A 6,000-nucleotide genomic window follows, 5' to 3' on the forward strand; every position below is an offset into this window, starting at 1 on the left:
AAACTTCACTTAGGAGAAGATAAGATTCTGATATAATTCCAACGGAGATGAGAGGCAAAATTCCAGGGCAATAGTCTGTCTATTGTTATAAAATACTTCCACTTCAAGACTTTAAATGTGTGTGACAGTAGTTTAAGAACATTGGCATGAAGCTAAATTTCCCCTTGTGAAAATAGGATGTTACTTCCTAATATTTGTAAACAGTGATTTCTAAGGGTTTATAATTACCACCAATCTTGAGATTAGCGGTGGATTATATATACTTCCACTACTAATCTAATGGTTGTATAAAGTATCTCTCTATCAATCTCCAGAAAGAGAAAAACCCTATAATATTATAATAACAGAGAATTATTAGGGAAGTTAATTGAAGGGTATCTGGAACCATATATGACCTTGAAAACATGGAAGGTTAGTTAAGAGTAGGTGGTGAGCAAGGCCTCTCGTGGGAATCAGGTGTGGGAGAGCACAGCAGGGGGTGCAATGCCAGCCAGGACTGAGCTACAGTAGGTGCATATCCCAGGAGTAATTCAGATAAAAGGAAACTCTAAAGTCTCACAATATAATCAGTATTATATTGTGCATAAATAGCAGGATCTTCTAATGCCATAAATGGAAGATTCAAATACAAATTAGAATTGATCATAGAATAAAGATAGCAAATGAATAGATGAAAACTGAGCTTTTAAGATAATTGTTATTTGGATACTTGAGAAGTCCTTGAGCAGGAAAAGATAAATTTTTATGAATATTTCATACTACAGCAGGAGAGACTCCAAATGGTACACTAGTTCAGCTATTTTAGAAAATTAAACCATAGAATAATTCTAAGATAAATATTTTTTAGAAAATGATTTTGGAGTAATAAAGGTTTCTACTTACAACTAAACATTTTGAATGCAGGACACAAATGATTGATAAAAAATCAACTATGTAAAGTTAAATAATTGTGTATGTTAAAAATAAACAGGAACCAAACTACTGTCAAAAAGTAATTAATAAAGTGTGGGATAATAATTATAAATCATGTCTCAGAGAAAGTACCAATTTCCCTTATAAATACATTATTCTTAAGTATGAAGAAGTGAAAAATGCAAATAGAAAAATGTACCAAATATGTAAGGTAACACTTCACATAAAAAGGGAGTAAAATCATCCCTAAAATATATGAAAATACATTCAACATCATAAAAAAGAAAGAAATTTTAAACTGCACAGCATTTATTTATAAAGAATATACATTATCTTGGGAAAATATGTATCTTTTTATATATAACTTTTGGTTCAAGTCCTCTGAAGGAGTTGGAAACCATTGACTAATATCACAATTGTATCTAGTCTTTGGTGGCACAAATAATTTGTGCTCCACTCCTAACATAAAGATCCCTGGTGGCGCAGTGCATAATATCTCAGGATAGTTCTACTGTGTCCTGTATGGTCACTATTGTTGAAATTGACTTATTGGCAAAGGGTTTGGTGCGTTTGGGGTACTAACTTAAAGACTGGCAGTTCAAACCCACCTGCAACACAGCACAACACAGACCTGGTGACACGCTCCTGTTAAGAATACATTCAAGAAAACCCTATAGAGACGTTCAACTCTGTAACACATGGAGTCTCCGTGAGTTGGAATCGATTTGACAGCAACATTTTGGGGGGATACTTAGTCTTTAAATGAATAAAACATGCGCACATATGAATTTATCCAATAAACTATATTCCAGTATAGTTTGTAATTGCAAAAGATTATAAGTCAATTAAGTGTTAATTATTAAGTGGATTGTCTTTCTCTGACTTAATGAGTTTTCATTTTAATACTCTCATCATTCTTTTCTTTTTCACAGCTATTTGATGCCTCTAAAAATACTTTTTAAGAAAGGTATCCAGATTTTTCTAATGGTTGAAGCAGGAACTTTGGGTTGCTGTGACACATTGAATTTTAACTACAAATAGAAGTTCTTTCTTTGTTTTAAATGTTAGTAACTTTACATGATTTGAGTTTAAGTCTGTTCAATCGTAATATTTTCGTTTGTTTCCTCAAATTGGTTTATTTGACTAAATTAAAATTTAGGTTCCAGAGGGTGGAGCTGACATGGCACCACAACATCCCTCCACAATAAAGACTGGAAAAACTAAGTAAAACAGAGACAAACATCAATCCTGGAACCCTAAGCATTAAATGAAGAGAAAATAACTCAGCCAAGCACCAAATGGAATAAGAAACTGACAGAGAACAAAGAGCAAGGAGAGATCAGCCTGAATCTGGGATGCAATATTGTACCAGCCAGATACCAACATAGGAATGAACTCTCAAGGGGTATTCAAAACCAAAAGATATACAACAGGGAACCAAATAGGTTAATCTGTAAATTACAACAATGTCAGAACAAGAAAATACAGAATAAATTGTGTAGGTATAGAACTCCTTAATGGAGAGGAAGGCAAGGCGATACCAAGTAATAATAGACTTATTCAAACCTAGGAAGACAAGGGTAAATTTGAAGAAAATTACAAGGAAAGTTTACAGATCTATGCATCAAAATGAAGAAAAAGATAAACTCTAAGTAAAAACAAAATCTACGAAAACAAAAGAAATGCAAAAAAAAATCCACGAACGAAATTCAGTACATGAGAGTAAGAGGAACAAAGAAAATGTCTGCACCACAAAAATAAAAAAAAAAAAAACTATAAAATGACAGCAATAAACTCAATAATTACACTGAACGTAAAAGGCCTAAATGCACCTATAAAGAAACAGAGAGTGACAGAATGGATAAGAAAACAGGATCCATTATTCTGCTGTCTATAAGAGACACACCTTAGAAATAAAGACATAAATTTATTAAAAATCAAAGGATGGAAAAAATACATTAAGCAAACAGCAACCAAAAAAAGCAGAACTGGCAATAGTACTTTCAGATAACACAGATTTTAAAACAAAATCCACCATAAAAGACAAAGAAGGGCACTATATAATGATTGAAGAGATGATCCATCATGAAGACATAATCATAATAAACATTTATGCCCCTGTGACAGGGCTCCAAAATACACAAAACAAACTCTAACAGCACTGAAAAGAGAAATTGACAGTTCCACAATAATAGTAGGAGACTTCAACACACCATTCTTGGAAAAGGACAGACCATCTAGAGAGCAACTCAAAAAAGATACAAAAAATCTAACGGACGCAATCAAACAACTTGACCTCATACACATATATACAACACTCCACACAACAGCTGCAAAGCACACATTCTTTTCCAATGCACATGGAACAATTTCTAGAGTAGACCACATCTTAGGACACAAAACAACCATCAACAAAATTTGAAACATTGAAATAATACAAAGTATCTTCTCTGATCACAACACCACCAGAGTAGAAATTAACAACAGGAAGAGCAAGGGAAAAAATCAATTACATGGAAACTGTATAACATCCTGCTTAAAAACCACTGGACGATAAAAGAAATCAAAGATGGAACCAAAAAATTCCTAGAATCAAATGAGAATGAAAACTCTTCATACCAAAACTTTTGGGACACAACAAAGGTAGTCCTCAGTGGTCAATTTATAGCAATAGATGCACACATCAGAAAAGAAGAAAGGGACAAATTCAAAACATTAGCTACACAATTCAAGCAAATAGAAAGAGAACAGCAAAAGAAGCCCACAGCCAAGAGAAGAAGGGAAATAATAAATATCAGAACAGAAATAAATGAAATAGAGAATAGAAAAACAATAGAAAGAATCAATAAAACCAAAAGTTGGTTTTTTGAAGGATCAACAAAATCGACAAACTACCGGTCAAACTGACAAGAGAAAAACAGAAGAAATGAAATGGAGGACACTACAACAGGCTCAAGTGAAACAAAAAGAATCATAACAGAATATTATGCAGAGTATTATGAAAACCTTGAGGAAATAGACAAATTTCTAGAAACACACTACCTGCCTAAACTAACACAAAATGATGTTGGAAATCTGAACAGAACTATAACAAGAGAGTGAAAAGGTAAAAAAAAAAAAAAACTCCCAAGGGCGGGGGTGGAACCTAACCTAGATGGCTTCACTGGATAATTCTACCAGACATTCACAGAAAAGCTTACTCCAGTACTACTCAAACTATTTCAAAACTCAAAAAAGGAAGGGATACTTCCAAATTTATTCTATGAAGCCAGCATAACCCTGACACCAAAATGAGGCAAAGACACCATTAAAAGAGTGAAAAATACAGACCAATATCTCTCATGAATATAGATGCAAAAATTCTCAACAATACTCAAGTCAATAGAATTCATCATAATAATAATAAAAAAAAAATACACCACAACCAAGTAGGATTCATACCGGGTATGCAATCATGGTTCAACATTAGAAAATCAATGGACATAATCCACTACATACATAAAAGAAAAGAATCACATGATCCTCTCAATTGACTTAGAAAAGGCATTCGGCAATGTCCAGTACCCATTCCTGATAAAAACTCTCAATAAAATACGTATAGAAGGAAAATTCCTCAACATAATAAAAGGCATGAATATAAAACCAACAACCAACATCATTCTTAATGGAGAAAGGCTGAAAACATTCCCTTTGAGAACAGGAACAAGACAAGGATGTCCTTTATCATCACTACTATTTATCATTGTGCTGGAAGTCCTACATACAGCAATAAAGCAAGAAAAAGAAATAAAAAATACATATGGCAATAAAGCAAGAAAAAGAAATAAAGGGCATCCAAATTCATAATGAAGAAGTAAAACTGTCCCTATTTGGGGATGATATGATACTGTACCTAGAAAATACAAAAGATTTCACAAGAAAACTGCTGGAACTTACAGAAAGTGGCAGGAGTGAAGCAGGATACAAGATAAACACAAAAATCAGTTCAATTCCTAAACACCAATAAAGAGAACGATTAAAAGGATATCAGGAAAACAATACCATTTATAATAGTCCCTAAAAAAAAAATAAAATACTTAGGAACAAATCTAACCAGGGTGGTAAAAAGACCTATACAAAGAAAACTACAAAACACTATCGCCTGAAACCAAAAGAGATCTATATAAATGGAAAAACGTAGCATGCTCATGCACAGGTAGACTCAACGTTGTGAAAATGACAATTCTACCCAAAACGATTTACAAATATAATGCAATCTGGATTCAAATACCAACAACATTCTTCAAAGAGATGGAAAAACTAATCATTAATTTTATATGGAAAGGGAAGAAGCCTTGGATAAGTAAAGCACTATTGAAGAAAAGAATAAAGTAGGAAGATTCCCACTACCAGGCTTCAGGACCTACTATACAGCTACAGTAGTCAAAACAGTCTGATACGGGTGCAATGACAGATACACTGACCAATGGAACAGAATTGAGAACCCAGATGTAAATCCATCCATCTTGGAACCTCTATGGGGCAGTTCTACTCTGTCCTATAGGGTTGCTATGAGTCGGAATCAACTCGACGGCAGTGGGTTTGGTTTTTTTGGCTGGTCACCTGATCTTCGACCAGGGCCCAAAGTCCATCATATAGGGGAAAGACAGTTTCTTTAACAAATAATGCTGGCAAAACTGGATGTCCATCTCAAAAAAAAAAAAATGAACCAAGATCCATACCTCACACCATATAAAAAGCTAATTCAAAATGGATCAAAGATCTAAATATAAAGCCCAAAACTCTAAGGATCATAGAAGAAAAAATAGGATCAAATGCTAATGCACTGCATTAACAGGATACAAACCATAAGTAATAGCCCACAAGCTGCAGAAGACAAGCTAGATAACTGGTATCTTCTAAAAATCAAACACTTATGTTCATCAACATACTTCACCAAAACAGTAAAAAGAGAACTTACATACTGGGAAAAAAAAATTTGCATATGACTAATCCAACAAAGGTCTAATTTCTAAAATCTACAGGAAAATCCAACACCTCTACAACAAAAAGATGAATAATCCAATTACAAAATGGGCAAAAGAAATG

The sequence above is a fragment of the Elephas maximus genome, chromosome 7 (genome assembly GCF_024166365.1).
Source record: "Elephas maximus indicus isolate mEleMax1 chromosome 7, mEleMax1 primary haplotype, whole genome shotgun sequence".
In the NCBI taxonomy this organism is placed as follows: Eukaryota; Metazoa; Chordata; class Mammalia; order Proboscidea; family Elephantidae; genus Elephas; species Elephas maximus.